This window comes from Bos indicus, chromosome 4 (genome assembly GCF_029378745.1).
Source record: "Bos indicus isolate NIAB-ARS_2022 breed Sahiwal x Tharparkar chromosome 4, NIAB-ARS_B.indTharparkar_mat_pri_1.0, whole genome shotgun sequence".
NCBI classification, from domain to species: Eukaryota; Metazoa; Chordata; class Mammalia; order Artiodactyla; family Bovidae; genus Bos; species Bos indicus.
In genome coordinates, this window is record NC_091763.1 from 31,616,303 (window position 1) to 31,643,642 (window position 27,340).

General features: G+C 43.0%; 1 long non-coding RNA gene across 2 annotated transcripts in view; it reads right to left on the minus strand.

Annotated features, from left to right (window-relative positions):
* Nucleotides 1-3,050: 3,050 nt before the first annotated feature.
* LOC139182679 (uncharacterized) overlaps nt 3,051-27,340 on the minus strand; it is a 42,733-nt gene continuing 18,443 nt past the window's right edge. For both annotated transcript variants that reach the window (XR_011566200.1, XR_011566201.1), the window contains one exon: nt 3,051-27,179. This is a non-coding gene — a long non-coding RNA (uncharacterized lncRNA). The remainder of the gene's footprint in view (nt 27,180-27,340) is intronic.

A 27,340-nucleotide genomic window follows, 5' to 3' on the forward strand; every position in this document is an offset into this window, starting at 1 on the left:
GCAGGAAACCTGGGTTCAATCCTTGAGTTGGGAAGATCCCCTGGAGAAGGAAATGGCAACCCACTCCAGTATTCTTGCCTGGAGAATCCCATGGGCGGAGGAGCCTGGTGGGCTACAGTCCACAGGGTCGCAAAGAGTTGGACACGACTGAGCGACTTCACTTTCATTTTCACTTTCTTTGGGATTGGAATGAAAACTGACCTTAGTGGTTACTACAATTGATTGTTGGTTGCAGGCCAACCCACAGTGACCTCTTTAACCTGTACAGTAGCTAAAAAAAAAAAAAAAAAAAACCTCTGTGGTCCATCACCATAGTCATCTGGGCCAGCAGCACCAGCAACATCTGGGAATACGTAAGAAATGAAATCCTCAGGCTCCACCTAAGACCTAGAGAATCAAAGACACTGGAGGTGGGCCTGGCAAATATCTGGTCTCTGACCAGCCATCCAGGTGATGATGAGGAGGCACCTTAGGACAGCTCACTGCATAAAATATACTGCTTCTTAATATACAATGAGGGAACTCTTAACCACAATATATATATTGTGGTTAAGAAAAAGAAAGAGAGAGAAAGAGGAGGCCGTAGGAGGCTGAGGGAAGCCCGCAGGGCACTGAAACAAGCCCACGGAAACTGTTCTCTGCTGCTGTGATTGGAAAGCTGTGCAGTGAGCCAGTTAACAGCCTACACCTTGGAGTCAGGACTACGTGGGTTCACAGTCAAGCTCCATTTCCTACTGTGTGACGTGGGGTAGTTACTACGTTTTTCTGAGCCTGTTCTGCCTTCTGAAAGATAAGGAAAATAACACCTCGTATGTATGATTACTATTGGGAGTAAATGAGCTAATGTGTGGGAAGTTGCTGGTACAGAACAGGGGATCCTCACTGGTTATTTTACTGTAAGACATCCATCCACAATGCTAGGAAAAGCAACCCTAAGAGCTTCCATGGCCTCACCCTACCCATCATTAGTATCTTATCTGTGCCCAAGCGTGCTTGCTTGTTCTTTTCATGGAAATTACTTCCATGATTAGACAGTGAATCTACAATCTAACCTCATTCTTGTTTAATTGACTCATTAAAGTTTTATCTCTGGATTTACTGAGTCAGGTTTCACCCCCAATGAACTCACCATGCAGTTTTCAAGGGTTCCTACTTTCTTTACATCTGACAATATGGCTTTAGAGGCTGGGTTGATAGTTATTTATATTCTTGGGACCTGGATGCTAATTTCTGCTTTTTCTGCTTTGCTAAGTTTATCTCATGAAATAAAATGGACGTTTTTTGAAATGACTGTGACACTGGAATCTGGAAGGATCCACGCAGGCTGTAGAAACAGCAGGTTTTGTTCATACATTGTTTTGGATTTTTTTGGTTTTTGCCTCACCCCGCCTCCCACCCCACCCTGGGATCTTTGACAAGACGCCTGGCAGGGAAGAAGTCACGTCTCGGGAAATATCATTTTCAAAGGACCCAAGATAAGCTGAGTCATCAGCAAACACACACGATGGCGGCATTCCCCAACACACACCACCAGTTTGGGCAGCATCCCGGATTTGCCTAACAGGCAGCAGGAAAAAAATGCCCCATCTGGCCAAATTAGGAAGTTGAAACCAAGAATCTCCTGGCTGTCACTTCCCGCTGCTTCCCTCCCTCAGGTAGTGAGTGCTAGTTCATCATCAACGATCTACTTTCAGTAACCTATGCGTGGGGGTGGGTATCAATGGTGCCAAATCTTTTTCACCTATGGGGATTGGAAAGTGAGCAGTAAAACCCTAGGCGTCACCTTCAAAAGGGGGAGAAAATGCACTTCCCGTTTCCTCACTGCTGGCTCTGACTGCCACAGGATTGTAACTGAAGGAGGAAGCTGAGGACTCAGCCCGCTTCGTGTCTTCCTGGGATCTGGACTTCAGGTGAGCGAGGGAAAGAAGGTGGCAACTGCAGTAGGGGTGGTGGGGGCGGGGGCAGTGTGGTGAGTGGGGGAGTGGTGAATTCCTGCTGTTTGGAAGTTCAAGGCCCTGAGAAAGGCTGCACATGCACGCGGGGCTGCCCAAAGCTGTTTGGACCCTTTCCTGGGGCACGGATGATGGAGACCTATTTACCATCATTAAGAAGGGAGTCACTCTCACATACACTGTTCATGCAGCTCTGTATCAAAAAAACAAACAATCCAATCAAAAAATGGGCAGAAGATCTAAATAAACAATTCTCCAAGGAAGACATACAGACGGCCAAAAAGCACTTGAAAAGATACTCAATGTCACTAATTATCAGAGAAATGCCAATCAATTAGGTATCACTTTACATTGGCTGAATGGCCATAAAAAAGTCTACAAACAATAAATGCTGGAGAGGGTGTAGAGAAAAGGAAACCCTCCTACACTGTTGGTGGGGATGAAAATTGGTACAACCAGCATGGAGAACAGTATGGAGGTTCCTTTTAAAAAATAAATAAAGAGCTACCATATGATCCTGCAACCACACTCCAGGGCATATATCCAAGAGAAAACCATAATTCGAAAAGAAACATACACCCCAATGTTCATTATAGCACTCTTTACAATAGCCAAACGTTGAAGTAACCTAAATGTCCATTGATGGAGAAATGGATAAAGATGTGGTACATATGCACAATAGATTATTACTCAGTTATGAACAAGAAAATAATACCATTTGCAGCAACATAAATAGACCTAGAGATTATCACACTAAGTGAAGTAAGTCAGACAGGGAAAGACAAATATCATATGATACCACACATGCGGAATCTAATTTTAAAATGATATAGGACATCCTGCGTGGTAGAGTGTGTAGGAATCTGCCTGTCAATGCAGGGGACATGGGTTTGGTCCTTGGTCTGGGAAGACTCCACATACTGCAGAGCAACTAAGTCCACGCACTGAACACGTGTGCTGCAACTACTGAGCCCTCGCACTCTAGGGCTCGAGAGCCACAACTCCTGAAACCCAGGCACCTGGAGCCTGGGATCCTCAACGAAGAGTAGCCCCCACTCGCTGCAACTGGAGAAAGCGGGAGCACAACAGCAAAGACCCAGCACAGCCAAAAAGAAACAGTAAAATTAATAAATATAAATAAATAAATAACAAGAATAATGTTTGCTGTGGGTTTGTCATTTGTGGCCTTTATTAAAAAATAAAAATGATATAAATGAATTTATTTACACAACAGAATCAGACTCAGAGATTTTGAAGACAAATGTATGGTTACCAAAGGAGAAACGTGGAGGGGAGGGACAAATTAGGAGCTTGGGATTTACATGAATTAATGGAATTGATGCACACATTACTATATAGAAGATAATAACCAGCAAGGAACTAGTGTACAGCACGGGAAACTCTACTGGATATTCTTTGATAACATATACGAGAAAAGCATCTGAAAAAGAATGAATGTGTATATGTATACCTGAATCACTTTGTTGTACACTTGAAAGTAATACTGCATTGCAAATCAACTATCTTCAAATACAATTTTTTTTAGAAAAGAGAATCAAGGACTTTTGAACTACTTTCTTAAAAAAAAAATTATGTATTTATTTATGGCTGTGCTGGGTCCTTGTTGCCGAGTGCAGGCTTTCTCTAGTTGAGGTGAGCAAGGATTACTCTTCGTTGCAGCGCATGGGCTTCTCACTGTGGTGGCTTCTCTTATTACAGAGCACAGGTTCTAGGCACACAGGCTTCAGTAGTTGTGGCACACGGGCCTAGTTAGCCCACAGCATGTGGAATATTCCTGGACCAGGGAACGAACCTGCGTCCCCTGCACTGGTGGATGGATTCTTAACCACTGGACCACCAGGGAAGTCCCTGAACTACTTTCTAAATGTGTTCCTGCCTGAGGGCTTTCTTCCATGGCTGCCTAACAGGCTGCCTGGAAGGCTTTCAGACTCTTCCTGATTTTCACTGCCCAGGACTTTGAGTTGAATGCTGCTGCTAAGTTGCTTCAGTCGTGTCCAACTCTGTGCAACGCCATAGATGGCAGCCCACCAGGCTCCGCCGACCCTGGGATTCTCCAGGCGAGAGTACTGGAGTGGGTTGCCATTTCCTTCTCCAATGCATGAAAGTGAAAAGTGAAAGTGAAGTCGCTCAGTCGTGTCCGACTCTTAGCGACCCCATGGACTGCAGCCTACCAGGCTCCTCCGTCCATGGGATTTTCCAGGCAAGAGTACTGGAGTGGGGTGCCATTGCCTTCTCCGTTGAATCGAATCCCTTCACCTTATTCAAAAAGGTATCAGCATACAAGGTCTCAGAAATGCCTCTCTTGGTTTCCTGTTTGGGATGACCATGATAAAGAGGTTACACCTCATCAGCAAACTCCAGAGAACTGGTATTGGCCTGGATCCACACCCTGAGGCCATCCTGGCTGGAGTGGAAGGAGGGTGGCGATTGATGGTCAATGTCTACCAAGGACAAAGTGTGAAGGAAAATAGCCTGAAGAGAGCAAAAATTCTTCAGCTTCTTAGCCTCTGCACAGGAAGTCTCCTTTAGACCTCCTCCTTCACCCACACCCTGCGACAGCAAAGGAAATAGTGGTAACCTGTTACAACACCCTGACTCCCTGCTCTGTGACAGTCGCTCTTCAGGTGTTGCTGCCATATCATCTGTGCTCAAGGATTTCATCACAGTGTTCCCTTTGGAGGAGACTGCTGAGACCCGAAGAGGGATAGCAACCCCTCAAAATAACACACAGCTGTGGCCAGGATCTGAACCCATGCCAGCCTGACTCAACAGTTGTGCTATTTCCCCCAACCTTAAACCATCCTTTATCTCCAGACCTCTCATTCATAGGCTATGTCTGGTTTCTTTGATGTAATAAAATAAACATACTGTTAATTCATGAAGAAATGAAGTACATGAGACATGGGAGTCATTTGGCAAATGAATGTTGAGTGGATGAGTGGACCAAGCTTGTATCAGCTCCCTCTCTGCCCCCAGGCTTGCCCGCAAGGGCCTCCATAATCCAGGGGTAGAGCTCATGACCTCAGGGGTGACTCCAGGCTCTGCTCTCCAAACCGCCTGGCCAGCTGCCTGAGCTCACAGGACACTGAAGAACTATGGCTTCATTCAGGTGGCTCGTGTCTCCTGCCAATGTTTCCCCAGAAATCAGACTTTGGTTTCCCTCTGTCTCGAGCCCATGTTGTGATGCAGCCAAACCCAGCTTCTTTGGGATCCAGTCCAAACCAGAGGGTGTGGATGGGATGCATGAAAGAGGACTGAAGCCATTTAAAGAATGGACCATTTTAAAGTCATGAATACTGTGGGAACAGCTCAGGGGTTCGAGGGTCTGCAGATGGCTGGTAAATGCATTTCAAAGGCATAAAAAGGTGAATATGTTGGCGAGTACAAGGAGAACTTTGGTTTTTATTTCACATGTGTTCATTAAGGTCCTATCTATCTATCTATATATTTATATATTTCCTTATAAAATTAGAAAAACGAAAGTAAGACACTCTAGGGGTACAGTATAGCATGACTTAACATTTCAAAACTGATCTTTAGATTCAAGGATGTGAGGGAAATGAAGACCATGATTGTTTTGTTAAACAAATCCCTGCCTGGTTAGAAACCACATGTACACAGCAAATGAAGAAGTGGCTTAATGACTAATTGATGTTGCTAACATCTTCATTCATGACTGAACTCACATGGGTCCTTCTAACAGGACCCAATTATGAAAAGTGCTTTAACAATCTTTGTTTCTCCTTGTGGCAGGGAAAGTAAAGCTGTTTCTCTCTCTTAAAACTGTCTATCTGACTAACTCCTGACTCCTAGACCCTGAATGAGGCACAGACTTGACTTTCATTCAAGGAGTCCTGTCCCTCTGGACAGGCAGACAAACCAGGACCCTCCTAACAGCAGGTGCTCTACTGGCCTCTGGGACCCCACACTCTCGCTGCCTCCTACCACTTGGCTGTTTCTTCTGTCCACTTGGCTGCCTCTCCCCAACCTCTTAACACTCAGTTCTCAGTCCTCTTCTACTCTTTATCTCACTCCCCTGGTGACTTCAGCTGTCTTTGGCCTTGCACAGCACTTGTATGCTGAGGGCTCCCTAACTGTCACCCCCAGCTCAGCCCTCTCTTCTGCACCCTGGCCCACATCCCCGAGAGTTCCAGCTTCACCTCTCCACTTGATGCCTCACAGCCTCTCCTGATACAGAATGCCTGGTCTTCTCCCCACGATTCCACAAAAGGTCTTCCCTTCACTGTTAAGAGCTTCTCCATCCTTCCAGGTGCTCCAGCCAAAGGCCACAGTGCAGTCCTTGATGCCTTTCCTTCTCTGATACCCAGATTGCTTACTATCTACAGAACATCTCATCTGCTGACTTCAAACTGTAACCAGAATCAAACTCTTCCTCAGTGCCTCCAATACACTGCCCTCCCTGTTTCATTCAAAGGGAAAGCCAAGGTTTTAGAGTTGTCCACAGGGCCCTATCATGCTTTTTCCCTCTGACCCCTCCTCCTGCTTGTCTTCAGCCACACTGGCCTCCTGGCTGCTCTTGAAGCACAAAGGGCACCTCCCACCCTAGAATCCTGGCACTGGCTATTCCCACCTGCTTTAGGACTTTATTCAGATGTTATCTGCTCAGTGAGGCTCGCCTGGCTGTCTTACTTAAATCCAAGCTGCAGGTCCCTAGGCCCACACTCCCAGTTCCCTATTGGCAATGCTTTTTCACAGGTCTTACCTACAACAATGTAACTTCCATGAGAGTAAGTGTATTTTTTCTGTTTTGTTCACTGTGTATTCCAAAGGCCTACAACAGTTTCTGGGTATACAGTAGGCATTTAATAAATATCTCTTGAATGAGTAAATGAACACACACCTTACATTTGAAACTTAATAAGGGAAATAACCATCTCAGGATTCTTACTAGGATGTGCTGACCCTCCAGCACAACCAAAGCCATTCTTCCACGTAACCCTGAATTCCACTGTTACAGAAACATCTCTATATATCTGAAATGAAGCTGAAAGAAAGTGTAATAATTTCATTTCTGCCTCTTGAATACCCAGATCTCCACACTCTAGCAGCTCTCCTATCCTAACTTTGCCAAGAGCCACATGCCCACTTAAGGACCAGGCACCCATCTTGAACCCTTGGACAGACACGTTTGAGCACTGATTTCCCTGGGCTCAAATGACCATGGATTGACCTCAGTTTTCAAGAATTTCACTTCATTACAAATATACTTTGTTGCACTGGTTTCCAACAAGGATGTACAGTATCTACACTGGTTCTGTTTCAGTCTTGACTCCAGCAAGACTGTCTCTCAGTCTCTCTGTGTCTCCCTCTGTTTCCTCATCTGTAAAATGAAGACTGTGGTAATGGTACCTGAGTCACTTGTGCTGAGGAATGACGAGTAAATAGATACAAAGTACTTAGCACAGGGCACACCATCGAGTGCTCAGTAAATGTTAGCTGTTATTACCAGCATTGTTAGTAAGTGAAGTCACTCAGTCGTGCCCAACTCTTTGAGACCCCTTGGATAGTAGCCTGCACCAAGTTCCTCCGTCCATGGGATTTTCAAGGCAAGAGTACTGGAGTGGGTTGCCATTTCCTTCTCCAGGGAATCTTCCCAACCCAGGGATCAAACCCAGGTCTCTCACATTGTAGACAGACGCTTTACCATCTGAGTCACCAGGATGGCATTGTTACTCTCATTATTAACGCTAAACACAGTACCTTATTTGGCTGTTTATTTCTAGCACCTAGTACACTGCCTGGGACAAGGGATGTGCTTAGGAAAACCCTGCTGGATAGTTGAACGAATGGATGTGGATGAGCTTTTTCAGTGCAGAGGCTATACATTTTCACTCCATTTAGCAGCTAATAATTCTCTGGAAAGACTTGCTGAATTCTGAATGAATGGCACACAGGAAGGTTCCTGTACATACTCTGTATGGCAGAGAATGTTGAAAGAGGATAAAAAAAAAACAAAACTAATGAAGGCATTGAATGATTTGGTACTTCAGAAGTGCTGGGAGATAAAACAGAGCGAATCTGTGATTTGGGGCAAATTGTTTTTTTTTTATGATTTTTGTATCTCAGCGTTATTCTCTAACAACTGGGGCTGAGTAGTCTGTGTGTGCTAGGAAGACTGCACTAGACAATGCCTGCAACACGTACAGTTCAGGGCCTGACACCTGGAAAATCTCATTCAATATATACCAACTTTAAAATCACATGGCAAGAATAACTGACACATGCAGCCCCACACACAAGGCCCAGGAGCCCAAAGGTAAGGCAAGGTGCCCAGGGTTCAGGGACAAGAGCTAAATCTCCAGGGACCCTTCTTTCTATGATTTCTCTTCTTGTTTGCGTATATAGACACCATCACCAAAGGCACATCTTTTTCACCTCCTCCTGCCCATGACCCCAGGGACAATCGAGATAATTCTCACTTCTATAACCAGAACTTCTCCCTTTGTCACGTGTGAGGTATTTCTCCAAAACGTTACAAGCAAGTCCAGACAAATTAGCCCTTCAGGAAGCTTGAGTACAAAAACTGGTCATTCTCCACTGGCTTCCTCTCCCCGTATTTCCTCCACTGGACCCTTGCCAAGTCTGAGCAAGCAAGTGGACAGCGGAAAGGAGACCTGGAGCATGATGAATCTAATGCTTACTCACAGATGGCATTTGTCTTCCATGCTTGCCCAATATGGACCCAACTTCTGCTTTAGGTGGTCTAAATCCAGATTACCCAGCAGTTTATAACTTATTATCTCTGACCGTCTGCAAGGTCTGTGTGTGATTCCTTTTATTTTGTTTTAATGCCATATAATAGTTTGAACTGTTGGCCTTCTCTGAAAACCTATGGTTATTAGAGAGAAAAAAATTGAGAAAAAGTTGTCTTGCCCTTGGATGAGAGGAGAGGAGGACTGCCTGTCTCGCTGGTGCTTTGGGGTATCTGAACAGGGGAACCGGGAGAAGGATGGAGGCATCAGCTTATCTCTTTGCCTTTCAAAATTAAAAACTGAAAGCTATTTATATGACAACTGTAAGGAGTCAGAACAATACCAGCTCAGCAACAGGCAACTAAATTTGTCCTCCTCCCATGAACTTTGAAAAGCAGACTTAAGAGTTCTCAATCTTAAAAGTTGAAAGACGAAAACACTGAAAACCAAACAATGGAATGATGGAGGGGATAATTCTTACAGTTTTGAAAATGTCCCCATATTTTTCCATTTCATCCAATACATGAAAAAGCCATCAAAAGAAAATAATTACAGTTTTCACAGAGCCCATCACCTCAGTGACCACTGAATATCTTCACTCCTTAGTATCTTCATTTTGATTATAACAAATGAATTAAAAGTCTATAGTTGGGGCTTTAGTAATATATTTGTCATATGTATGTCTAGCAATGAGTGTGCGTATACACATGTATTAATTTGATGATTCATCCTTTAAGAATCAACTTTAAAATATTATTAGAGTAGGAGTTGTTGAAGAGAATGGTAGTAGAGTAACAGGGATTTGGTCAGCCTTGTTTCCTACAAAATCTCCATACTGAGAATTATATTCAGTAAATATGTGTTGGCTGTATGGATAAATGAAACGGTACTTTTAGCCAAAATTGTGTATTTAAACGCAGTGCTAGTGTGTGCCAGATTCAAGGAAGGAAATTCAAGCAAGCAGGAGAAGACTTCTGCAATGACACATGACACACGGCACTGCCATTCCGGGGGCAGTTGTTGATTTCAGAAACAAGCCACAGAACTCTCAACTTCTTTTTATCACCATTAAGTCTGGGCACTAGATGCCCTTACCCCTCCACCCCACCAACTCCCTGAAAATTGGCCTTTCCCAGTCCCTACCTCGCAAGCCCATCCTTGCCCCTCACTTCATCACTCCTTTGAATTCCCATATCCTTTACTCCACACTTCCAGGTGCCCCCAAGTCAAAATGGCCTTGGTGTTCAAATAGTGTCACCCAGTGTTCATGCATGGGCCACCAATGGCCTGACCAAGGACGCCCTCAGTGGGCACAGAAGGAGAGGCAGAGTGAGAAGAAACTGGAAGGAATAATCCACAAGACGTGGCATCTAAGTAGCAGAAGCCATGCAGAGAGTGGCTAACGCGGGCTGTCTGCTCTGTATGAGAAGAGAAGAATGAAGACCGTGGGGCAGTGCTGAGCAGAAGAGGGTGTGAGAGGGTGAGAGCGAGTTGGGTTGGGGCATGCCACAGTCAGCCAACTTCACACAGATTAGAGATGGCACAGCTCCTACAAAATGCATCGAACCCATAGTCGGGGGGGTCAGGTTCTGGCAGGACTGGGGAGCAGAGATCCCTGAGAAGGGATCCCTGAGGGCTGTGAGGGACGGATCTATTCCAGGCCTCCCTCCTTGGCTTACAGATGCCTGTCTTCATACTCACTTGGCCTTCTCCCTGCATCTTTATCCATTTTCCCTCTGCACGCATCCTTGTGTCCAAACTTCCCCTTTTCATAAGGACACCAGACACGATGGGTTTACACCCACGCTAATGACCTTATGTAACTGGATTACCACTGTAAAGACCCTGTCTCCACACAAGGTCACATTCTGAACACCTGGGGGTTAGGATATCAATATATGAATTTTGGAGGACACCAATCAACCCAGAGCAGCAAGTCAGAGGGAAGGAGTCAGTGCGTGGGGAAGTTCACTTTGCAGGAGAACGCAGGCTAAGCGTGCAGCCTTGGCAGTCATCAGCTCGGCCTCAGCTTCGGAAATCCCCCGCGTCTGGTTTTCCCAGTTCTCGTAATCTCGCCCCACCAAAAAGACATCTAAGTACATTCCATGCATTTCTGGTGAGAAGCTAACTCTGCTGCACTCTGTGCAAAGTGCTAACTGGGTTTTAACTGAAGTGGTTGAAGTGGTTTGGTTAACCGAAGATCTCTGGAGGAATTTCACCTATTCCTTAAGCCTCAACAAATCTGACCTGTGTTTAAGACAATGCACAACCTACTCGGGGCAAATTGGGATGGTAATAAAATGGTTGGTGACCTTTTCCATTCTTGTCATTGCAGAGAAACTCTACCTCATGTCTCTCCAAACCAGAGGAAGGGCTACTGAGACAAAGGGTTTGTACTCAGTGTAGGTAAACATGGGCTCGGGCACACAGGGCTCAGCCCCTGACAACATGTCAGGCACTCGACTAGATTCACCTGTGAGCAGAGCAGCTGGCTGGGCGGGAGAGAGAGCTCTGACTTGCCCACAGGCAGGTGGAATTCAGAGGGCAGACCTGGATGCTCAGAGAGTGGGCTAACCCCGCTGCTTTCAGCCACAGTCTGCGCTTCCTGGTTGGACAAACGTTTTGACTGATGGGCTTCCACGCCTTTGCTGTTGCTCTTTAGTCACTAAGTCACGTCTGACTCTTTTGCGACACTATGGACTACCAGTTGCTAAAATTTTTTATTACCCCTGGACATGAGCATACAGTTGGAGGGAAACTGGGCAGGAGGTGAAGGTGGAAACCAGCTTATGCTGAAGAAACAGGCTTTATATGGTTAGAATTTAGAGAATTTGCTTGAGCCATGTTCATGCAGCACTTCTCAAACATCTTAGTACCAGGACTCTTTTCCACTCTTAAAACTTATGTAGTTTCTGTTAATATTTACCGCGTTAGAAGTTAAAACCAAAGAATTTTTTGTAATCTTTTTGTTCATTCAATATAATAACTAATCCTTTACATGCTAACATAAATAACATACTTTTCATGAAAACTGTATTTCCTTCTCCAAAATGTTTTGAGAAGACTGTCATGTGTTATATTTTGGGAAATTTATTTAGTGTCTGGCCTCAGGGAGGACAGTTAGAATCTCACATCTACTTCCACATTTGAACCTGTTAGTTATGCTGTTTTAACAGAAGAATATGAAGAAAATCCAGCTTTACAGATATGTAGTTGGAAAAACCCAGGGTTTTGTGAATCTCCTTTAGAACCAGGTGTCCCCAGGGGTTCTCTGGCCTCACTTTGAGAACCACTGAACTAATGGTCTTATAATCTTGTTATATCCTGATTGGACCTTCTCTTGTAACTATACTGTTACAAGAAGATTCAGACTTAAGGATTTCAATCCATAGCTGTGTGTGCTCAGTCATTCAGTCGTGTCCAACTTTTTGTGACTCCACGGACTATAGCCCTCCAGGCTTCTCTGTCCAAGGAATTTTCCAGGCAAGAATACTGGAGTGGATTCCTATTTCCTTCTCCAGGGAATCTACCTGACCAGGGATTGAATTCGCGTCTCTTGTGTCTCTTCCTTGGCAGGCAGATTCTTTATCACTGTGCCACCTGGGAACCCCTTTAATCTATAATATTTAATCTAAAAAAATCTAAAAAATTGTAATTTGTCTGTGTTACATATGTACTTATGAAGTCTTATTTCCTTCTATTCCCACATTGGAGGAATCAGCTTTGTGCTAATATCACTGTCTTTTACTTTGTTTGCAGTATGTCAGCTAAAAAATAGATTAGAAGCAAATACAATTGCCCAATAACTATATTTAATTACCATAGTTTCATTTTATGCTTCCAACTCTAAAACCAAAACACTCTTAACTATGCACTTATAGATAATATTAAAATATGTATGCATAAGCCATGGGCTTCCCTGGTGGCTCAGAAGGTAAAGAATCTGCCTGCAAAGCAGGAGACCTGGGTTCAATCCCTGAGTTGGGAAGATCCCCTGGAGGATGGCATGGGAACCCACTCCAGTATTCTTGCCTATTGAATTCCTATGGACAGAGAAGCCTGGTGGGCTACAGTCCATGGGGTCGCAAAGAGTTGGGCATGACTGAGTGGCTAAGCACACACACACATGCATAAGCCATAGGCAATAGAAGCTATTTTGTGAGTTCTGTTCCATCATCTTTTTCGGTTTGTCTTTCGAGGAACTATGTCATATGAATCATGATGACCACTGACAATGCAAAGGAAGATAAAGGAAACTGGTTCATTGCCCAGCTGTTTCAAGTCCAACCCTGATTAGCACATTATGGCTCTCTATGCTGACCAAGAGGAATTGATTTTAGCAAGACTCTGGGTGTAGTCACAAGAGACGGACTGGCAAACATCTTAATGAGATGTAGATAGTCTTACCTTAAAAACAGCCCACAAATTGTTTCTGTAAGCCTGTGGTTCACAGAATATCATGTGCTATGTAATATAGTTAACAAGAGTGACTGAGAAGAAATCAGTTCACGGGTGCCAAAGAGGTTAAAGAAGGCCCAGTCCAAAGTTAAGTCTTGGTACCAACAGTTCCCACTGGAGTCTTAGTTCCTAGGCACAGAAGGTGGGAGGAAGAGAAGGAAGAGAAGTATTCCTTCATCATCTTTCAGAAAATCGGGCTGACCTGAGACCCCATGTACTTTGAAAGGCCCCCTTCCACCAACCTGTGTGCCCTGTGTCATCTTGGAAGTCCCTCTCCCTGAATGCCCAGTGCTTCCCACTGCCCTTGTCCTGTGTCACAAAGGTCCTGATTTCCACAGTGTCATCTCCCCTCATCAGCTGCCCCGCTCCTTGGCCTCAGTATCTGAGGTGCCCCTCAGAGCTCTGGTGCCCCACCTGGAAGTCCTAACAAGATCAGTAACCCACATACAGTCAACCTTCAAACTTTCAGCGCACATTTCCTGAGCCCTGCCTTGTCCCATTCTATATGCTCAGCCCCAAGGGAAGATCAGAGTGCCTATCATCCTACCTTCCTTGCTGGGCCATTTGCATCTTTAGAAGTAGGTTTAACTGGCAGTCCTTCAGCAGAGCATCACAAAGAGAAGTGAAAACACTCCTGTGCTGTGAGGGAAATGTTGAGGGCTGGGGAAAGGTCATGAGGACATCTCACACTGTCACCCCCAAAGTTACTTAAAGCTATTCCTGTTAAGAGAGAAGGGTCAAACCCCAGGGAACTCACCTTTGGGTCTCTGATCTGGTGTGAATTCCCTTACTTCCTTTGCTAGAGGAGAAAGTGAAAACAAAATATTTTTTCTAGATTTAAGAAAAACCAACAGTGCTTCTTTTTAGCTTGGAATGAGGTTTTTTAATGCACAGCCTATGATATCTGGCAAACTGCTGATGCAGTCTAGAGGAAAGGCAAGGAGGCCTCAAAATGATGTTGCCAACTTAAAGTCGATCATTGTGTCTTTGCCACAGTGATAAAACAAAAATGTGCTTTGGTATTTGGTAGGGAAAGGATGCCTTTCTTAATGTCTCATTGCAAATAAAGTCAGTAAATTCATGGCCGTATCTGTCAGACTGAACTTTTCTGACACCACTTTCCCCTTCCTTTGTGGTTTGCTTTTTCTTGGTGATCCCATTCTACAGTTTTCCTTCTGGGTTAAAGTCTCTCCCAGATGTTATATAGCAATCCAAAGTCAAGTATGATTCTCCACTAAATCATAATAAAGATGGTATTAATCTGCATCTTTATTACCCCCATCAGTAGATCAATGTCCACAGGTTTCATATGGATGGACTTTCTGGGTTGACCAATTGACTGGAACTCATGAAAGGTTTTATAACCCCAGCTAGATCCTGGGGAAGGTCTCGGGTGCCAGTCAAAGACTGCAGAAGATATTTCATTCTCAATTTTATTGTCCCTTTAAAAAGGTTAGGCAGAAAAAAGGAAAAAGTAGTGTGCTTCAATTTTAAAGAAATGTTAAATCAGTTATAATTACTGGATTGCATACTTGGATTAAGCTGTGGAATAGGAATAATGGGACCTTAAGAGATAATGTGGTTTGTTTTATTAAAGGGTAAAACACATATACACTCATATTTCATGGAGCAATAGAGGAAATTTTCTCCTGAAAGAGCAAATAAGCTTAGGAAAACCAGACTCATGCATTCGTACACATTCCTGGCTTTATGACCCCCTGGTTTTATTTGGTTACAGTTAACTTTCCACACTTGGCTACCAAAATAGCTTTCCATGTGAGGTTGTTCCTGCAAAGTGAGTAGCTTAAGTTTCCCCCTCACACCTCACCGGATATTAGTCTCTCAATGTTCTTGCCCTTCCTTTTGCAATGTTCCTAATTCTCATGCTTCCTATTGAGAAACTGCTGCACACACTGAGGATATCCTGCTTGGTCAGCAGGGTTAGCTGTTCTGAGTGGCCATTCTCAGGAGACATGCCTCCACTGTGATTGTTGCTTTGGCAAACACACCTTGTGCCATAGTTGTTCTCGGGTCTGTTGGATGCAGTTCAGTTTCTCTGAGTAATCATGATCTTGAACAATAGTTGTCAACGTGTATCCTCATAGAATTGCCATGCCATTTCTTGTTTAGAAGCACTGGACATTTTTGGAGGGGGTTCCCTAGTGATTACGTAGTTGTACTTTAGATTAGGTAGAAAAACACATTTTAGGAGTCGCGGATACCCCCATGAAGCACTACCACATTGAGTAGAAACAATTTTAAGTGGGAAGGTGATTTGAGGAAATGAGAATCCCAGCAGGATTTGTTTTTGGACTGTGACTCCTCATAGTACGTTAAGGATTGTTTTGTTGGTGCTGGGAAATCTGAACAGGGAGAAACGTGGGCAGTTTGGGAAACAATGAGAAACACTGAAGGATATTTCTTTATCTGAGGGGAGAGGGTTTGCTCCAAGTTGGGAAAAATTGAAAAAAATGTTTGTAGGACTTAAGTCCTAACTCAATTGCCCTCTCAGTTATCTATCACCACCTAACAAACAACCCTAAAATACAGGGGCTTCAAACAAAAACCCAGCTCTTGTTCAGGATCCTGGGAATTCAGAGCAGGCTCAATGGGGATTGTTTACCTCTGCTTCAAGTGGTGTTATTTGAGGCGAATCGACTGGGGCTGGAAGATGCAAGATGGCCTCACTCACATGCTCAGAGCACTTGGGGCTAAGTGTTGGCGGGGAGACTTCCCTTCTCCTCCAAACGCCTCTCTCTCCATGTGTCTCTCATCATTCAGCGGTCTTAGTTTGGTTACATGGAGGTTCCTGGCTCTCCAAAAGAATTGGAAGTCTCTGACAGCCCCAAAGTTGCACAGTGTCACGTCTCCCATATTCTTTTGATCAAAATAAATCACAGGGTCAACCTAAGTTCAAATGAAAAATGGACTCCACTCCCAGGCTGGAAGAACACCATGACTGCCCAGGAAATGTCGATGGCCATTTGTTTGCTGAAAAGCTGCTGCAGTGACTGACTGCTAGCAAACTGCTTCAAATTCCTTCACTTAGCGAATTAACATTAGACAACTGCCTCCAAAAAAAGAGTTAATTTATTTTATTGACTGTAAAATGCCACCAATTTTAAGGTGCACATTATTTTATTTATTATTTAAAAAGAAAAAGGCCATGAAACAAACCATCACATGACATAAATTATGATGCATCTCAATTTCAGTAACATTAAAAGGTGGGGAAAATGTGCATGTAAGAGTCAATGAAAAATGGTAAGTATCTGATATATAACTCAACAGAATTCTGACATGAATGGATAAAAAGGAAAGGTTTAAGTGTTCTCAAGGGGATAGCACAGGCACAGAAAAAAGAAAGGCAAAAATAGTAATTGATGGTTTTTATTCCAACCATTTTCCTTTTCCCTTCCCTGATCCTCTGTTGGTTTTTTTTTGTTTGTTTTGTTTTGTTTGCAGTTTTTCTAAAATTAATTTTTATTGGAGTATGGTTGCTTTGCAATGTTGCATTGGTTTCTGCTGTATAGCAAAGTAAATCAACTACACATGTACACATGTCCCCTTTTTGGGGGGTTTCCTTCCCATTTAGGTACCACAGAACATTGAGTAGAGTTCCCTGAGCTATACAGAAGGTTCTCATTGGTTATCTATTTTATATACAGTATCAACAGTGCATACACGTCAATCTTGATTTCCCAACTCATCACACCCTCCTCCCTTTCCCCCTTGGTGTCCACATGTTTGATCTCTGCATCTGTGTCTCTATTTCTGCTTTGCAAAGGAGAGCATCTACACTATTTCTCTGGAATCCACATATATGGGTTGGTATGAGAAAAAAAAACCTCATCATTATTTTTGCCTCTGACTCCATTAATTACCAACTTTCACATTTCTCATCCTGACTAAGACACTCATCCTGGCCATGATCAGATACAAGAGGGCTGGAAGGAATCATTATTTACCTCTTACGTCCTCATCAAACCATAGGGAAAGACAACCCATAGGAATCAGGAGAATAACTATTTATAGCTCAGAAAGCAAAGCTACACTCTGTTGGGAAGTTGATGCCTACTTTTGGTTCCTTTGCACCACTCAGCTCAACACATACACCAAGACCATATAATTTTTTTAATTAATTACTTGAATGTTTTCCACCATTGATTAAGTTCTTGTTACTTTCACAATGGCTTCATAGGTGCCACACACTGTCATAAAAGCAGTGATTATTGTATTTCCAAATTTAATCTATGCTGATTGGGTCTCTATTGTTCATCATACAGTGTGCTAAATGCTACAATGGTAAAAAAAAGACAGACACAAAACCTTCCTGCTGATAACTCACAGTCCAAAGAGGGTGGCAGGCAGAGGAAAAGCGAAACAAACATCTTAAATCACGAGAGATGCTGTATGTCCTGTGAGGGAAATAAAGAAGATGAAGAGGGAGAATAAGAGGACCCTCTTTCAGACAGAAGTGATCAAGGAGGAGCACTCTGAAGAAGGACATTTAGGCAGAGACCTAATAAAAAGGCTGAGCCTTGAAAAAGCCAAGGGAAGGTGCTCTAGACCAGATGGGAGACACAGTAAGTGCCAGGGTGCTGAGGTGGCAAAGAGCTTGGTACATTCTTGGTATTGAAAGTAGATTGATATAGTTGGAGTAAAAGGAGCAAATTTCTCTAAAGACCATAAAACCCATCCCCTAAAAAATGCATGTTCAAATTTCTGCTATGTTCTACACAGGCAAAACAAACAAAAAGTCTTTAAAAAACAAAACACCAATAAAAACCAACTGGATCCAGAATTTTACAAGCCTATAAACATCTCTGGGAGGAAAAAATGGGCCCTGAGTTGTTTTGGTTGTTTCCTTCTTAGACTATGATGATACTGTTTCTTGGATTTAGAGGAGTTTATTCATTAAGTCAGTATTTCTTAAATAAGAGTAATGAGAAAAATCCATTGAAGGAAAAATATTTTAAATTGTCAGTGTTCACTTAAATTATTTTAACTATAATATTTCTTTAAGATGAATGAAGTGTATATGCCTTTGGCTCACAGCTCTTCAGATCAGATCAGTCGCTCAGTCGTGTCCGACTCTTTGCGACCCCATGAATCACAGCACGCCAGGCCTCCAAATCCAAAACTAAATGAAGTTTACAAATTAAATACAAACTAAGTTACAAAACCAATAAAGTGCGAATTACTGACATTAATTGAGAGTAACAGACAATGTTAATTGCTGCCACTGAACTGCTGATGTTTGGTTATTAGAGTTTCGTATCACTTGTTGCAAACTCGGATCATCATTTGAACTTTTATTGTTATCATCCTCATTGTTTATCTTTTTAAAAAACGTTTTCTTTTAACAACAGACCCATTATCTTGAAAGGCCATGTGCACACTTCAAAACACAATATTGAAATTTAAAAATGTTAATAAAAAAAAATCTTTGTTTTTCACTACTACAGTCATTTACTACTATCTAACCACTGCTAATTTGTATATTAAAAGATGAGATTTCACAATATAGCCACTGACTTCATTAATATGTATTGATGGCCAAGCTCTGGGGTCCTTACAGTTACACATACCAGTGACTGGGCCATTCCGTTGTCCTACCATCTTTCTCTATGGAATGACTGCAAAAGCTTAGAGTGTATAATGTAATTTGGCTTTACTTGGTATTAATATGACCTTATGTACAGTGGAAATGCCCCTATGAAATTGCATGGAATATTCCAGAAAAATATCTATTTCTGCTTCATTGACTACACCAAAGCCTTTGACTATGTGGATCACAATAAACTGTGGAAAATTCTGAAAGAGATGGGAGTACCAGACCACCTTACCTGCCTTCTGAGAAACCTGTATGTAGGTCAAGAAGCAACAGTTAGAACTGGACATGGAACAACAGACTGGTTCAAAACTGGGAAAGGAGTACATCACCTGTATATCGTCACCCTGATTATTTAACTTATATGCAGAGTACATCATGCGAAATGCTGGGCTGGATAAAGCTCAAGCTGGAATCAAGATTGCCTGGAGAAATATCAACAAGCTCAGATATGCAGATTATAACATGTTATGGCAGAAAGCGAAGATGAACTAAAGAGCCTCTTGAGGAGGTGAAAGATAAGAGTGAAAAGCTGGCTTAAAACTCAACTTTCGGAAACTAAGATCATGGCATCTTGTCACATCACTTTGTGACAAATAGATGGGGGGAAAATGGAAACAGTGACAGACTTTATTTTCCTGGGCTCCAAAATCACTGTGGACAGTGACTGCAGCCATGAAATTAAAAGATGCTTACTCCTTAGAAGAAAAGCTATGACACACCTAGACATCATGTTAAAAAGAGAAATCACTTAAAAAAAGACATCACTCTACTGACAAAGTTCCATATAGTCAAAGTTACGGTTTTTCCAGTAGTCATGTACGGATGTGAGAGATGGACCATAAAAAAGGCTGAGCACCAAAGAACTGATGCCTTCAAACTGTGCTGCTGGAAAATACACTTGAGAGTCTCTTGGACAGTAAGAAGATCAAACCAGTCAATCCTAAAGGAAATCAACACTGAATATTCATTGGAAGGACTGATGTTGAAGCTGAAGCTCCAATACTTTGGCCACCTGATGAGAAGAGCTGACTCACTGGAAAAGACCCTATGGTCTTTTGGGAAATGCTGGGAAAGAAGGCAGGAGGAAAAGGGAATGACAGAGGATGAGATGGTTGGATGGCATTATCGATTCAATGGACATAAGTTTAAGCAAACTCTGGGAGATAGTGAAGAACAGGGAAGCCTGGCAGGCAGCAGTCCGTGGGGTCACAAAGAGTTGGTCACAATTAAGTGACTGAACAACAACAATAACTTCAATAAAAGGAGTAGTCTGAGAGTTCCAGAATGTGCTATTACTTTAAGATGACCATAGATATGAAAATCCATAAATGTTTAAATCCCATAGATTTTATGGACTCAGGAAATACGTCATTTGATTCCAGGTTGAGAGATGGTACACATATTAGTAATGGGTTAAATGAAAGAAAAGGTCATCTGAACTGTTTTACAGCATCAGGAACAATCAACCCAATGTAATTACAGCCAGAGTAACATGCTACAGAGACAGCATGGGATAGTCAGGCAGTTTAGAAACAATGTGAATAAGGAAGTTAAAAAATGTACTAGCCAATAATAATGATTAATACTGATTGTATGTCTATAGCCTGACTACAGCACAATTGCACTCATCTCACATGCTAGTGAAGTAATGCTCAAAATTCTCCAAGCCAGGCTTCAGCAATACGTGAACTGTGAACTTCCAGATGTTCAAGCTGGTTTTAGAAAAGGCAGAGGAACCAGAGATCAAATTGCCAACATCCGCTGGATCATCAAAAAAGCAAGAGAGTTCCAGAAAAACATCTATTTCTGCTTTATTGACTATGCCAAAGCCTTTGACTGTGTGGATCACAATAAACTGTGGAAAATTCTTCAAGAGATGGGAATACCAGACCACCTGACCTGCCTCTTGAGAAACCTATACGCAGGTCAGGAAGCAACAGTTAGAACTGGACATGGAACAGCAGACTGGTTCCAAATAGGAAAAGGAGTACATCAAGGCTGTATATTGTCACCCTATTTATTTAACTTATATGCAGAGTACATCATGAGAAACGCTGGACTGGAAGAAACACAAGCTGGAATCAAGATTGCCGGTAGAAATATCAATAACCTCAGATATGCAGATGACACCACCCTTATGGCAGAAAGTGAAGAGGAACTCAAAAGCCTCTTGATGAAAGTGAAAGTGGAGAGTGAAAAAGTTGGCTTCAAGCTCAACATTCAGAAAATTAAGATCATGGCATCCGGTCCCACCACTTCATGGGAAATAGATGGGGAAACAGTGGAAACAGTGTCAGACTTTATTTTTCTGGGCTCCAAAATCACTGCAGATGGTGACTGCAGCCATGAAATTAAAAGACGCTTACTCCTTGGAAGAAAAGTTATGACCAACCTAGATAGCATATTCAAAAGCAGAGACATTACTTTGCCAACAAAGGTTCTTCTAGTCAAGGCTATGGTTTTTTCCTGTGGTCATGTATGGATGTGAGAGTTGGACTGTGAAGAAGGCTGAGCGCCAAAGAATTGATGCTTTTGAACTGTGGTGTTGGAGAAGACTCTTGAGAGTCCCTTGGACTGCAAGGAGATCCAACCAGTCCATTCTGAAGGAGATCAGCCCTGGGATTTCTTTGGAAGGAATGATGCTGAAGCTGAAACTCCAGTACTTTGGCCACCTCATGCGAAGAGTTGACTCATTGGAAAAGACTCTGATGCTGGGAGGGATTGGAGGCAGGAGGAGAAGGGGACGACAGAGGATGAGATGGCTGGATGGCATCACTGCCTCGATGGACGTGAGTCTGAGTGAACTCCGGGAGTTGGTGATGGACAGGGAGGCCTGGCGTGCTGCGATTCATGGGGTTGCAAAGAGTCAGACACGACTGAGCGACTGATCTGATCTGATCTGATCTCTGAGCATCAGGCATTGTATTATGTAATTAATAAATATTAATGATGATTTTTAAAATGCAATTCTTTTTAGCTACCAGAGACATATCCAACTGAAACATATAGTTCCAATCAGTCTTGGGGAAAAAAAAAGGCAGGCGAGTAATTTGTTTCTAATTTAACATATCAGGTCTAAGAATTCTAAAGATCCTGAAGAGAACTATCCTGCCCAATTTCCAGAGACCCAATTTCTCCCTGGGGCTTTCCGGTAGCTCAGCTGGTAAAAAATCTGCCTCTAACGCAGGAGACCTGGGTTCAATCCCTGGGTTGGGAAGATTCCCTGGAGAAGGAAATGGCAACCCACTCCAGTATTCTTACCTGGAGAATCCCATGGACAGAGGAGCCTGGTGGGCTACATTCCATGGGGTCACAAAGAGTCGGACACAACCAAACGACTAACACTTTCACTTTCAATCTCTCCCTGAGTTCCAGACTTGAATATAAGCACACATCCCAAACTCAGAGTATCACTGGTAGATGGCACCCCAAGTTGACTGCCAGCAGCTCTTTCCTTCTCTATATATGGATGCTGCTCCTTGCATCAAGAGGTAAAGTCCTACTCCTTCTCCTTTGAATATGGGCTGGCCTTAGTGGCTTGCCTGACCAGTAAAACACAGCAGAAGTAACAGCTTGACACTTGCAGAGCTAGGCCATAAGAAGCCATGGTGGAACTTCTGCCTAGCTCTCTTGGAAGGCAACTCCCTGGGATACTCACTCTTGGAACCCAGATGCCCTACTGTAAGGTCAAGCAACATATGTTTGCACTGCCATCGACAGCTCTAGCTGAGCTCCCAGCAAATGGCCAGAATTGCCTGCCCAGCCACAGGAATGAGCCCCACATGACTCACTGCAACTGCCAAAGAAAAACAACCAAGAATCACTTAGTTGAGCCTAGTCCACCTTTAAGAAACATGAAAGATAATAATCCATTGTACTTTTAAGTCACTAGGTCTTGGAGTGGTTTGTTACATAGCAATAGGTGACTATAAGGGGAGCTGGAACCAAATCCTTCATGTCCCCTCACAAAACCTGCCCCTCCTTTTTTACATCCCATCTCAGGAAACACTTCCTCCTAATTAGGTAAAACATCTTGGAGTGATCCTTGGTCTTTCTCAAATGTTCCATCCGATGCATTGGCCAATCCTGTCGACTCAGTCACTAAGTCATATGCCACAACCCTTCATTTACTATTTCTCCCGCCCCTTCCATCCTTCTCCATGTGGCAGTTACCTCTCACCAGAGCTTCTGCAGTAGCAGCTGGGCAGGCAGCCAGAGTCCTTTAAGAACAGAAATCACTCCTCTGCTCAAAATTCTCTTGTCACCCTTAGAATAAACCCAAAGTCCTGGCCTTGGCCTAAAATGGACTCCAGGACCTGGCTCTTGCTTCCTTCAAGCCTCATTTCTTATCACTCTCTCCTCCGTACATGCTTCAGCCAGAGAGGCCCTCTTGCTGTCTCCTGTCCACCCTACTGGAAATCACACCCCGTGGCTGTTTCCACCCCCTGACACTGCTTTAGTTTTATTCAACCTCCCTTTGTTAAATGATCTTTTTGCCAACAGTCTATTTTCCCCATTCAAATGGAAACTCCTTGAGGACAAGGATTTTGTCTGTTTTGTTCAGTGATATATATTGAGTGTCTAAAATAATGCTTGGCATATAGTAGGGCCTCAGTAAGTATTTGTTGAATGAATGAATGACCCCTGATTCCAGAAGTAGCAATAAGCAGTGACATGCATCCATCTTCCTGACACATAAGTTAACATTTTCCATACTTCCTTCAGCTCTGAAGATCAAGACACATGACTTTTCCAGGCTGACCTGGGATGAAAAGGAACACACTTCATTCCTATGTAGTCCACACTATTTTTTTTTGCCCTCAATACCATCTGGATATTAAATTCTCATTGCATGACCACATAGCCTTCTCCCAGTCCTGATTTCCTAGAGCTCAGGTTCAGACTGGACTTTGTGGAGGAGCCCATGCAAGTATAGATGGCTGATCCTGGTATATTTAATTAATGTTGGTAGATCCCCTACTGTGTCCCAGGCCCTGTACAGTGCGCTAGTGATATACAGACCGGGCTTCACTTATTCAAAGCTGGCATTTTAAGGGGTGCCTGAAAGATACGGTCACTGGGGAATAATGGTTAAGTGCCTCAAGAGCCCACGTAGAAGCACAGCCTCAGGTGTGAAATGGGGCTCATAGCTGCCCTGCTTTAGTTCAGACTGCACCCCAGAGGTTCCCTGAATCCTCAAAGGTCATGCAGCCTTCCATCAACCTGAGATTAGACTGGATTTATACCATAACTGCTCTTTGTAGAAAATAAAACCTCACATTTGAATGGTGCTCTAAGGAATGGTAACTGCCAACATTTATTGGTGTTAATACCATTAAGAGCACAAAATAGCATCCCATTCTTACCTAACTTGAGAGGTGGGCACCATCATCCCTATTTATAAGTGAAAAAACTGAAGCTCACAGAAGTTCAGTGATTTTTCATGCAGCTCACATAGAGCAATCAGAACCCACATCTGCCTCACTCCAAAACTTACGCTTTTTCCTTAACGCCACATTGCTGCCCATTAAAAATTACAACAAAATGCCCTGGTGTCAATACTTTCAAAAGTATCATCTATTATCTCTTTCTGTCATGATGTATCTTTCTGAGTCATAAGTCAAGGGTTGCTATCCCCATTTTACAAGAGAGAAAAGTCAGTCCAATTAGACAAGCATAATGCACGTCATTTAGGATTACCAGGCAGGACCGTGTATTCAAAAGTTGTTTCCCACATCAGCTGCCCTTGTACCCAACCTACAAAAAGGCTTCTTTCTTTGCCTAACAATCTGTTTAAATCTCCAACTGCCTCTTATTAAAATGTGAATATTCTTAGGAGGGCTTATACCCCAAGGAAATTGTCAGGTATTATCTTCTCAGGATCTGTCTGAAAGTCAGTTGAGAAGTTACTGCTTCTAATGTAAGGCACCCATGGGGGAGAGTTCTAAGTACAAACTCCAGAAAACCACTTCGACTGGGCCCTAACTGGAGGTACTCCTTGACTGGCAGTGGTTACGTGACTACATTACCCAGCCAGACCCAGGACCTCTGGCCTTCTGAGTCCAGAGCTTTCGTCTATAGGACTCAGCCACCAACTTGAGCTCACTCTAGTCTGAACTCATCATCCTGGCACTCTTCGGGGACCCGTGCAGTGCCTGAGGCTCTACAGCTAACCAGAACAGACCCAGAGAAATCACAAGAGAACTCTCAAACTCCATCTGGTACAAAGATTCATGTTCTTTTGAAGTTTGTCCTCTTACTCTGTAAATGCTTAGACTTCGAGGGTATGTTACTGAGATGGAATCAATTGCAGTAAATAGAAGACACATCAACAGAACTTACTTGTGTCTCCCTGCTCGAAGACAGAAGCACCACTCGGGGATGTGATCCAAATCCCTGGGACAGACACATGGGGCTCCAGGGCCCCTTCCTTGGCATCTTCTCTAGATGACATTGGCCGTAGCCAGCATACCCACCAAGTTCCACATAACCAGCATGCTTTGTCCACACACCACAAAGGCCCTGGGAAATCCTGTGTCAGAGCCAAACAGCTGTAAACCTTCAGGCCTTTCAAAACATTCCTAGGGCCCAGAAGGACAATGTATTATCCCTATTTACCCAGGAACATGAAGGCAAAACCGCACTCATGAATATTGTCAGCAGTTGGGGCTGTCAGAAGAGCAAGACACATGATTAAATATACCCAGGCCAGTTTCCCTGCACTATTAGGCAGGGCTTGTTTTTGTTTTTGTTTTTAAATACTATTATCTTCAAACAGCAATCATATTGAAGGAAATAATCATTATAATAATAAACATCCTTTCTACATCATGAATCATTATAGAAGTTTTTCCTGTATTTATTTTCTCTAGAATTCTTAAATTCCAATGGAACACATTCATAGCAAGATTTTCAACTGGTGGAATTTTCTATGAAGATTCAGCGATGGGCGGGGGGAGGTTCACCAGCTCACATAAGAAAGTAGGTGCAATTTCCCACAACAATTAAAGTCCTCTTTACACTTCTTATGTTGTGTTAATCAACCTCTCTAAACTTCAAACTATCATTTTCTTTTTCAAAAAGGATAAGAATCATTTAACTAAAGCATCTTAAGGGCTAACACACAGAGTGCATGTGTTCAGTCATGTCTGACTCTTTGCAATCCCATGGACTGTAGCCCGCCAGGCTTCTCTGTCCATGGGATTCTCCAAGCAAGAAAACTGGAGTGGGTTGCCATTTCCTTCTCCAGGGTATCTTCCTGACCCAGGGATCGAACCCAAGTCTCTTGTGTCTCCTGCACTGGCAGGCCAATTCTTTACCACTGTGCCACCTGGGAAGCCCTCTATATTAAATGTACAGTGTGTTAAGTGCTTTATATAGATTATCTCATTGAATTCTTACAGCAACCCTGTCAGGTAAACACTCATCATTACCACCTCCCTTTTATAGATGAGGACATGAGACACAGCGTGTTTTAGTAACTAGCCCAAGGTCACATGGAATTGGTATTCAAACCAAGATCCACCTGACTGCAAAGCCAGCAAGTATAACCACTAGGCTCTTCAGACTTGTTTCAGAGGTTGACACCACAATAGATACAGCATCCAATAGCAAATACAGGTAGTTCCCAATTTTTTTGGTTATTCAATTTGTGAATAACACACATATTTGGACACTCAGTGGCAGAGCCCCCTCCACCCTTAGTGTGCTTCCTGTTGACACTTCTGCAAATGAAGTCCCCGTTCCTTCCCCCAGAGGACTCCCCACTCTCCAGAGTCCCTTCTTCCATCACTCTGCTTTCCCTAACCCCAGCACACAGGTTGTCCTCTAAGGGCTGCTGAGGGAACTTCTAAAGTGCAGGGCATCTCATGGAACCTCCCCTCCCAGGGACCTGTACTATTATCAGCACTGTGATTTCCTTCCAGTAAGGATTTTGTTGTGCTACCTGCAGTCGGCCCTCCAACGTATGATTTTCCATGGGAAAATAATATGTTACTTTCAAACAACCAACCCATAAAAGAGCCCTATCTATTCCAACTGCCTGTTTAAGATCCTGTGACAGTGAAAATTCCAATTTAACCTTATCTTTCCAAACCTAACAGTGAAAACCACCAGGATGAACTTAAGTCAAAGTTTCCTGTTTCACTTTTTACTGTACTTATGTAAATCAATCATTACTGCAGTTTCCCAATGCCAGAAATTATTAGTCATTTCAGTGTTTAATGGTACATTTTGCGAAATCTGGTCCAGTGCAAAACCACACAGCATCTGGGTTATCTGTTTTGTATTCCCTTCCAGACTTTCACCATTTGAAATGATCTGTTGCTTACTTTTTTGTTCTTTATTGGCAGCATTTTCATTCTTCACACTTTCCTTCTATTCTTTTACGCTAATCCTTGAAATGTCAGTCTTAGTCCTCTGAAATGAAAAATTAAAAAAAAAAGAAAAACAAAATCTGTTGACATTTCTTTAAAGTTGTAAAAGTAATACATGCTATTTATAAAAATTAACTTTTGGGGACTTCTCTGGTGGTCCAGGGATTAAGACCCCCACACGTGCAATGTAGGGGGCGCAAGTTC